We start from the raw sequence: 10,430 nt of genomic DNA on the forward strand, positions 1-10,430 counted from the left end.
CATTACAATACTCCTTGTCAACCTTTGAAAGAGACAAAAATAATGCACATAATACTTAATATGTTTGCGAGATGAATGTGCCTAAATGATTGCTCATAATACTTTAGAAAAGGAACATGATCTTTTCATTAAAGCTTCTGTCCACAAATTAGTCAATGCATTTCTTTCAACATATATTAAGCAAATATTAGGAAACTGATGTTTTAATCCATACTTTAAGTTTTTTGACAACATCCAAAATGGACTTGTGATTCCTGATTTTTAAATGAGGAGACTACAGGTCAGAGATGTGAGAGTGGTACAGGTAGTCAGTGGCAGAGCCAGGATTTCATCAACATCAGCTTAAATCAAAGTCCACTGTGTTGCCTTTGTACAATTTCTTATCCACATAGTTAACGAGTTGCTTAGTCTGCCATGTATGTTACCCTTTCCACCTTAAATTTTTTTCATCTTAAATGAACATCCCAGCAATTCTACCTGAGGCTTACTTTTCCTTTCTTACACTTGGCTCATCATTTCTCATCTCCAGGTTGGTATCTGATAAAATCTCCCAGTTTTACTCTAATTGGCATTGGCAGCATGTGGTCTCTGATAAAAAGCATATTTTCTTTTGAGATCACAATCATCAGTTGGGCTCATTTTTCTTGGCCCCTCCATCAAGATGAACTTATTTGGAAAAAGAAACAGCAGCTTGTGGGTTACTAAATGCCAGAGAGCTGAACTTAAAAAAAGAGAGAAAAAGTCACACAGGAAAACAACTTGAAAATACATTTAGAAAGCGTGTGTATTTGTGTGTGTGTGTGTGTGCATAGACTTGCATCGTTCACTCTGTTCGCATATAATATCTATGCAGAACTAGTCTGTGTATGCAAAACTCTTAAAGGGCATGATTTGTACCCATAGCCTATTTATTCCAAACATAGCTAAATGAGGAGGCCAAATATAGCAAGTGGTGCTCCAGGGGCCCTACGGCCTATATAGAATTTAAACTCAAATGATTTGCAAAATCACTGCTAAGACAGCTTGCTCATACTGTCAGTGTGCCAGCACCAGAAGCTTGTCGTGTATTTTTGTCTTGGCAGATGCACATTCTGTTATAAAGGTCTGTTCATCTGATGCTTTCCTTGTTTTCAGGTAATGCTCAGTGCCTTCTTGCAGGGGGGAAGGGTGTTGTGAGTCCTGTCACTCCTCTGTCCTGGAGGAGAGATGGTCTACACCCCGACTCTGCCAGTGGGGCTCGTGTCCTGGTTTACCCCCTCCACAAGTTCATTTCTGCTCCACAGAACTACAGGTCATGGGTGTTCTCATTTCTTCCTTTTTATATGATTCAATTTTATTTCCAGTATTTGCCAGAGCAGAGGGAAATAAACTAGCATTGGATAATATCAACAAAGATTACATTTCATATCAACTCACCTTAGGTTTGAGGAGTTTGGGTGTTTTTTTTTTTTTTTCCCCAAAGATTAAAAATGGTTTCTCAAACTGATTAGCATAGTTTTTAAGCCACTCTGAAGTGTTTGTTAGGCTTCCATGCTGGTCTCCATATGCCTCTTTTCAATTACATGTGCTGCCACAAGTATGGCTAAACGAAACGCTTCTTTAAAAACAGAAAGCAAACTGTTAGGCTTTGTGCAGTGTAACTAGTTAGAATGCGACATCTTAGACTGCCCTGATTTCATCCCCAAACTGCTAACTAAATGTTCTGACTGCAGAAATAACCATGCAAATAATATCTTAAAATGAGATGCTCTGGAAATTAAAGGAGAGGTAGGCGAATTAGAAGGGATTAAAATAATATGAAATGAAGTTTATATCGTAGTTATCCTGGAGGCTCTCTGGGGAGAACATTTTCATTACTGATTGTAGTAAAAGTAATCATAAAGCAATAATAACAATAATTATATCTAATGTTTACCTGATTCTAAAATTTTCACATCATGCTTATTTATTAACCCAAGTAGTTAATCATTGCGGCAACTCTATAAGGATAGTACTATAATTTTACAGATTAAGAAACTAAAGCAGAAATTTAGTAATTTTCCTCAAGACCAGCAGCTAGAAAGTGGTGAAGCTGAGATCAAGACCGGGTAGTGTGGTTCCAGAATTTGCATCTTATTTTAAAATTACTTGGAGAAACAAATGCAAGGGTTATATTAGGAAGTCTTTTGTTCATCTATGTTTGTGTTGCTGTACCCTGGGTTATATTACTAGATTGTAAGTTGTCTTGCATTTCCCACTAGAGTGCCTGTCATATATCCACTTCTCAGGAACTGTTTGTGGAATGAATGAATGATACCTTACTTTCTAGGAAGTGCCGTAAGTAAACTGATTAAAGTAAACTGATAAAACAAGGCATCAATTGGGCAAAACAAACAAACAGTTTGTGAGACATCTATGTAGTTCCTCATTTATTTCCCTGCGTAGCTTTATTGACAGATAACACTGTGTAAGTTTAAGGTGTGCAATGTAATGATTTGATACCCTTATATATTGTGAAATGATTACCACAGTAAGGTTAGTTAACACATCCTTTACCTCACATATTTATCATATTGTTGTTGTTATTGTTGTTATGGTGAGAACATTAAAGTTCTACTCTCATAGAAACATTCAAATGTACAATAGAGTATTGTTAACAATAGTCACCATGCTGTACGTTAGATCCCTGGAAATTACAGCTGAAAGTTTGTACCCTTTGACCAACATCTCCCCATTTCCCCATCCCTCAGCCCTTGGCAATCACAATTCTATTCTCTATTTCTATTTCAATGTTTTTAGATTCCACGTATAAGTGAGATTATACAGTATTTGTCTTTCTCTGTCTGACTTATTTCACTTAGCATATGTTGTTGCAAATGGCAGAATTTTCTTCTTTCTTGTAGCTGAATGATATTCTACTGTATATACATACACCACATTTTCTTTAACCATTCATCCATCAACAGACACGTTGTTTCCATGTCTTGGCTATTGTAAATAATGCTGCAATGAACATGGGGGTATAGATATCTCTTTTAGGCAGTGATTTCATCTCTTTTAAATATTGCTGGATTATATGGTGGTTCTATTTATAATTTCTTGAGGAACCTGCATTCTGCTTTCCATAGTGGCTATAACAAATTACATTCCCACCAACATTACACAGGGGTTCCCTTTTTTCCACATCCTCACCAGCACTTATTATCTCTTGTCTTTTGGATACTAGCCATTCTGACAGTTGTGAGGAGATGATTCATTGTGGTTTTGATTTGCATTTCTTTGGTTATTAAAGATGTTGAGCACCTTTTCATGTACCTGTTGGCCATTTATATGCCTTTTCTGAAAAAAATGTCTATTCATTTCCTCTGCCCATTTTTTTAATTAAATTGTTTGTTTTTTTGCTATTGAGTTGTATGAGTTCCATATATATTTTGGATATTAACCCCTTATCAGATGTATGGTTTGCAAATATTTTCTCCCATTCTGTAGGTTGCCTTTTTAGTTTATCCATGATTTCCTTTGCAATGAAGAAGATTTTCAGTTTCATCTAGTCTCACTTTTTAATTTTTTCTGTTGGTGCTTGTCCTTTGGTGTCATATCCAAAAAAAATTATTCCCGAATCTTATATTAAGAAGCTTTTCCCCTATGTTTTCATCTAGGAGTTTACTGTTGAGCTTTTAGTCTATTTTGAGTTAATTTTTGTGAGGGGTGTAGGATAGGGGTCCAATTTCATTCCTTTGCATATGGATGTCCAGTTTTCCCAACACCATTTATTGGAGAGACTATCCTTTCTCCATTGAGTGTTCTTGGATCTTTTGTCAAGTATTAGTTGACCATGTATGTGTGGGTTTATTTGTGTCCTCTTAATTCTGTTCTATTTATTGTTCTATATGTCTGGATTTATGCCAGTACCATACTGTTTTGATTACTATAGGTTTATAATATAGTTTGAAATTACGACATGCAATGCTCCAGCTTTGTTCTTTCTCAAGAATACTTTATCTGGGGTCTTTTGTGGTTCCACATGAATTTTAGGATTGTTTTTCCTATTTCTGTGAAAAATTTTGATAGGCATTGCACTGACTCTGTAGAAGGCTTTAGGTAGTACAGATATTTTTAACAGTATTAACTCTTCTGATCCATGAACTTGATATATCTTTCCATTTATTTCTATCTTGTTCAACGTATTTTATAATGCCTTATAGTTTTTGGTGTATAGATTTTACACATCCTTGGTTAAATTTATCCCTAAGTATTTTGTTGCTTGTGATGCTATTGTAAATGTGATGGCTTTCCTTTTTTTCATCTAGTTCATTGTTAGTGTATAGAAATGCAACTGATTTTTGTTATCAAATATTACTCTTTTAGCCAATTGAGAGGAATTATGACATAATAGAGAACAGGTACACTATTATGAGAGCCAACTCAAGCTCTAGTCCTAGCTCTGAGGCAGCCACAATTCATCATCCGATTTTATTTGGTCACTTCAAGTTGGATTTCAGCTTCTCTGTTAAATAAGTGTATTTATGTAGAAAGCAACACCTTCTAATTCTGATTTCCCATAATATTTTCAAGCAATTGAAATTAGAACTCACTTGTTTTGTTTTTGTTTTGTTTTGTTTTAGAAAAGCAGTTGTTGTATATCCATAGAGTAGATCTTACTATCTATTTATGAGCAAGGAAAGTGTTACTTTTATCAATGTTATAAGAGGTACATAATCTCTAAGAGAGAAAGAATGATTTTTTTGTTGTAAATAAAGTGAGGTTAGCTGCTTAGAGAACAGTGGAAGCTGTTGAGTTCAACAATGTTTAGTACATACTAGAAGATCCACAAAAGTAGGCAGGTGAAAATTATTAATTTTCTACAACACAGTGGAATGCTTGGAATCATTCTCAAATTAATTTTTCCTTCTTTTATACAATGGTGGTTTTTCTGACAATACTGTGTATATTTAAGTAACTATAAAATCGGTAATATTTTAAACATAGAGACAATGATTATTTAATAAAAATAAAAAAATGTAGAGAAGAATCTTTTGATAAATATGTTCTAAAACTTTAAGGGTTCATATAACTAACTTTCTCCTTAGCAAGTAAAGTTGGGATCTAGAATAATACAAAATCCACAGGTCTCATAGCTACAGAAAACATGGGAGCAGCCTGAAGACGGTTTTACTTGTTTCTGGAACAGGACATTGAGTTACAGGTATACCTGGTCACAGGAAATCCAGATACATGAAAAACCAGATTTACACACATGATAAATTATTTTAAGGGTTCTCTGGACACCAGTGCCATCATCCATCAATGTGAAGCTGCTGCTTCTACAAATGTGCGTACATTTCCTGAAACGATTTATAATCCAGCCAATACGGTACATTTTGAATGTGTTACAGAAAGGACAGATTTACAGGAGACAATCTGCCTTCATGATGATTGCATATTGTGGCATTTCTAGTCCATATGGATCAGTAAGACTTGGATAGCAGGCATTTGACCTTCAAAATCATGCAAATGTGAAGCCAGACTTCTACTCTTACAGCTGGGAATGTCAGAGGGACTTCTTCAGCTTATTCTGGAGGTATTGATTAAAACATAATTAGACTTGTAACAGTCATTGAGATTTGATTTTAATGCTTATTTCCCCCCTTGGAGAATGATTTAGTCTTTTGCTCCCCTCATCCACATTCCCTGTGGCTAATCTTCGTTCATTAGTACCCAGAACTCAAATACCAATCATTGAAGAGAGAACTTGCTAGCTCAGAGCCACAGGCTAATTATAAACAAGACTTCAAACCTTTTTGTTCATGCCATAGTTAATCTCAAGTAATAACTTCTGAAATCCTTTGAAAAGGTCTGAGAGTGGCTTTCTGTCAGAGGCCTTAGGAAACTGTACATTTTCTCACTGTAAAACCTTGATCATGCCAGATACAATCAGACTGTTTATCTGGCAAAGTTAATTTTCTGGGTTTATAGTACAATGATTCTCCAAGACTATTGGAACAAAATCACAAGAAGTTATATTTGTTAATCGGCCAAATTTTTTTTGCATCTAAAAATTCAGTGCAAAATGGTATCACATTTTCTAGAGTGCCGACGAGACTGTGCTTGAATAAATGCATTTTGTCAAAGTAAAAGTAACATAAAAGAAATCTCAAGATCAAGAGAAACAATTTCAACAGTTTTCTTCTTTGTGATTTAAGGCTTTGATAACCCTGCAGGGAGAGGCAGACTAGAAGAAGCTATAGGCATCTTTGTGACCACATTCTGCCAAGCTGAAGATAACAAGCAAAACTCTATCATACAAGGAAAACAAAAATTAAATCTGGGCAAGATCTCTGCTTCTAAAAGGGAAAAATAGGATTTCTTTCTTATCCTAGCATCTCCAACCACCTCAATTACTCCAAAATCTTCTAGAAAGGAATGGCTTATAAGCTTCTGGTCCAGGCAGTTTTCTGGCTTTTGGCTATCAGCCTTAAAGAATTTATTTATTTGCTTTTTTTTTCTTCTATTTTTTGTATTCCTGCTTCAAGATTGTGCTTCTAACAACTCATTTTAAACTTATCATGAACTCTTCATTGATAAATAATACATCTTATTCCTGGTTCTTGTCTCATAACTCATTTTAACCATTTATCAAATGGAAATTTCTTTCTGTTCAGCATTTATTAGCTGTTAATTTTAGCAGATGCAAAGTTTTGTGTCTCCTTTTGTGTCTCCATTTACATGAGTAGGGCAATGTTTTCCAGTTTTTCTTTTCTTTTTTTTTTTTTTAGATTTTATTGGGGAAGAGGAACAGGACTTTATTGGGGAACAGTGTGTACTTCCAGGCCTTTTTTCCAAGTCAAGTTATTGTCCTTTCAATCTTAGTTGTGGAGGGTGCCGGTCAACTTCAGTCTTAGTTGTGGAGGGCACAGCTCAGCTCCAGATCTAGTTGCCGTTTTTTTTTCCTAGTTGCAGGGGGCACAGCCCACCATCCCTTGCGGGAGTCGAACCAGCAACCTTGTGGTTGAGAGGACACATTCCAACCGAGCCATCCAGGAGCTCAGCGGCAGCTCAGCGGCAGCTCAGCTCAAAGTGCCATGTTCAATTTTAGTTGCAGGGGTTGCTGCCCACCATCCCTTGCGGGACTCGAAGAGTTGAACCGGCAACCTTGTGGTTGAGAGCCCACTGGCCCATGTGGGAACCGAACCGGCAGCCTTCGGAGTTAGGGGCATGGAGCTCTAACCGCCTGAGCCACTGGGCCGGCCCCAATGTTTTTCAGTTTTGTTTCAGAAAGTATGTGCATCCAGTATACTCAGATCCAAAGCACCTAATACCAACAACAACAAACATGTATTAATAGAACTTAATACATGTTGGGCCATTTCTAGGTCTAAATCCTTTCTGTGCATTTTGCTCATTTATTTCTCACAACAACCCTGTGAAGTTGGTGTTCTGATTGTCCTAATTTCACCAATAAGGCAAATGAGGTTTAAAGAAGGTACACAGCTGCCAGCTATCCATCTTTGGTCACATTCGGGCCTCATGAACCAGAGTTTGAAACCAAGAGGTCTTTCTCAGGAGCCAACAATCTTTACTATTTGCTCCTACAGAGAGAAAACTGCCAATGCACTGATGAGTATTTATTTTTATGTTTATGGACTTGTTCAATTGCTATCTTCAATCAAAAAGTTCAGAAGAAAATTGAAAATCCTCTATAAATTCACCCTAATTGACAGGTCAAATGATAGCCTAGAACCATTAAAGTATAGGTACCAGGCACTTGGAATGTGATAGATGGAAGTGACAGTACTAGACAAGTCATATTCTCTTATGAGGTCTCAGTTTCCCCCTGTATAAAATAAACAGTTGGATAAATAAGTTCTAAGATCCCTTCTAGACCTGACATTCTATGACCATATGAAGAATCTGTACCGGTAGAGATAACAATTCTGGTTTAGAATGTTGTTTTTATTGATAATATTTCGTATATCCAATCATAACTCAGAAAAAAAAAGATATAGGACTGCTCATTATGTTTCTTTGTAGAAAAAGAAGCTATATCTGGAAGCTTCACTTCTAGTATCGGAAGACCTATACATCATTCAGTATGGAAGCCAAGAGGGGTGTAATTTCAGCTTCTGAAGGCACTTTCAAAAAACCATATGAAAGGTAAATTGCAGATTGATTCTTGTAAGACATTTTCCCTACCTTTAGTGTATTCCTACTACTTGTATTGATATACTCTATTAATCTAAAAAGGTCTTGCGTATGACACATATACATTTTACATCCCTCGGGGAATATGTAGAATCTTGTCTCTAAATATTTTGGGGGTTTTGAACATTTCCTTAAGAGAAATACACATGAACACAACACTTAGCATCCATTTTCTCTGTGTTCCCAGATGCTGTATTTGAAGCCCAACTATATTAAGCCTTGGTTGGAGACCTTTTATGATCCTCAGAAGACTTATAAAGGAGTTTAGCAAAGAGCAAATGAGAGTGTGAATAGAGCAAAGGTTTTCCCCCTACAGATATATTATCAGTCTTTGGATGAAGCGGGGAATCCCTTGAAATAATAGTCAAGATTTTTTTTTTCTCCCATGTGCATACAGAAAGAAGCCATCATATTCTCAAAAGGATCTCTACACAAAACAAAAGAAAAGATGGTCTGTTAATAATGAAAATAGTCAGATGGTTTCCGAGAGGCAGAATCCAGGAAGGGGAATTGCTCGTTCACAGTAAAAATATTTGTTTTACTAAACTGGTGTTACCTCTTACCCTTGCTTCCAATGCCACTGGATCCCTCCTCTACCCCCCACCCCAAATGGTCTGTACTGACTTCTACTCACAAATAAATAGAGTCCTACCAGTGCACTTTAGATGGAAAGAGATAAAAAAAGAAAAATTAAGGTAAATTTCTCTCTATGTCTATGGGAAGGAGATTAACAGCTTTTTTCAAATACAGAATTTTAAGATTAGGCAGAATCCTTTAATAAGTGAGGTAATTAGATGATCAACTGCTCATTTGCTCTCAGATTCATCTTCTCTCTTCACCTGCTCTGCATTTCAGGAAACTATCTTCCAGACTCTCTTGTTTTCTGCAAAGTGAGGCCCCAATGGAAGAGCGGACGTTAAGAAAGGGAAGTCAAACATCCCAGAAAGGGCTGGCCTCCTCCACTGAGCCAGCGTCTACTGGGCGGTTCTCTCTATGGTCCCAGCTCCCACTGTGCAACTGTTCATATGGTTTAGCTACTGCTGGATAACCTTGGCTTCTGAATTCTGGAAACACCTCCTCCTTCCTTTGTTCCTTCAGCTCTAGGGTGTGGTACTTTCTATTGTTAATGATCTTCGGTTTGTCTCATCATCTCTTATTTGACTTGCATCTCTTACATTTCCTCACTTGAGAGATCTACAGTGGCTTCTATTTTCCTGGTTATACTCTGATTGTTGTAGGTAAACTAGTTGTAGACATGCTGTTTCTGATGCAGGAGACAAAGGAATCAGCACAAGTATTCTGGAAAGCAAACAGATGTGAAATATTAGATGGAATAGTGGTATGGTATAAAATTTCAGATAGAAGATGTAAGTGTAAATTTTGGGGGGGACAATACGGGCAGGTTCCATGACGCACTTTCATCCAAATCTGTAGAATACCTTTTATCTTTTATTATTGTTTTTACTTTCAAACTATTTTCTTGCTGCAGTTTGCACTATAAAAACTACAGCTCTTCCTATGTCAAGTTATATAATCCCAGGATACTTCAAGAACATAAATTGCCTGGGATTGAATAAAATTCTTTTTAATGGCTTTGAAGTGAAGGGACCATGACATGAGTGCAGGTATCACTTTATAAATGCACAATTTCAGCCAAAGAAAATATGTAGATAAATAGACCTGCAGGTTTTGTACATTTTCCTCTATGAGGTTCAGTGGGTAAGCAGCAGTCTGGAACTCCAAAGCCTTTGAAATATCCTCTACTCTACCCCTCATGTTCAGTGACCTTGAGGAAGTCACCTAAATTGGAGGCAACTCTAGCTCAGGAGAGAATGATCAAGTGTCTGGGAAAGCAATCCATTTTCAGGTAAAATAAGCTACAGAGATGTTCAGTTCTAGGAAAACTTAGCAAACAAAACAACATTTGGATCTGTCCATGTGCATGAAACCCTCTAGAGAGTATTCTCTATTATTATAATCAGTCATGTTTAGTTATCTCTATTTATGTTGATGCATGGGGATTTATATTTCTAACACCCACTCCCATTAGCTCTATAGGCCCTCTAGAGAGAAATTCATTTTACAAATTCAAAATGATTGCTTAGTTTTCATTTGAATTAGATTTCCCATCGTTTCCCTTTGCAATAAATGTCAGCTGGTTAATGCAGAAAACACCAAGACTTAGGTTAAAATTATTTGCAAACGTTCAATTAGGAATTGACTAAAACAGTTGTCTACTTCTGTGTCTG

At 36.5% G+C, this 10,430-nt stretch overlaps 1 long non-coding RNA gene across 1 annotated transcript in view; it reads left to right on the forward strand.

Moving 5' to 3' along the window:
- Positions 1-9,180, forward strand: part of LOC117022315 (uncharacterized) — a 117,552-nt gene extending 108,372 nt beyond the window's left edge. The window contains exons 3-4 of the long non-coding RNA XR_004423024.1: positions 8,011-8,133; positions 8,369-9,180. This is a non-coding gene — a long non-coding RNA (uncharacterized LOC117022315). The remainder of the gene's footprint in view (positions 1-8,010; positions 8,134-8,368) is intronic.
- Positions 9,181-10,430: the final 1,250 nt, after the last annotated feature.

This window comes from Rhinolophus ferrumequinum, chromosome 5, assembly GCF_004115265.2.
Source record: "Rhinolophus ferrumequinum isolate MPI-CBG mRhiFer1 chromosome 5, mRhiFer1_v1.p, whole genome shotgun sequence".
In the NCBI taxonomy this organism is placed as follows: Eukaryota; Metazoa; Chordata; class Mammalia; order Chiroptera; family Rhinolophidae; genus Rhinolophus; species Rhinolophus ferrumequinum.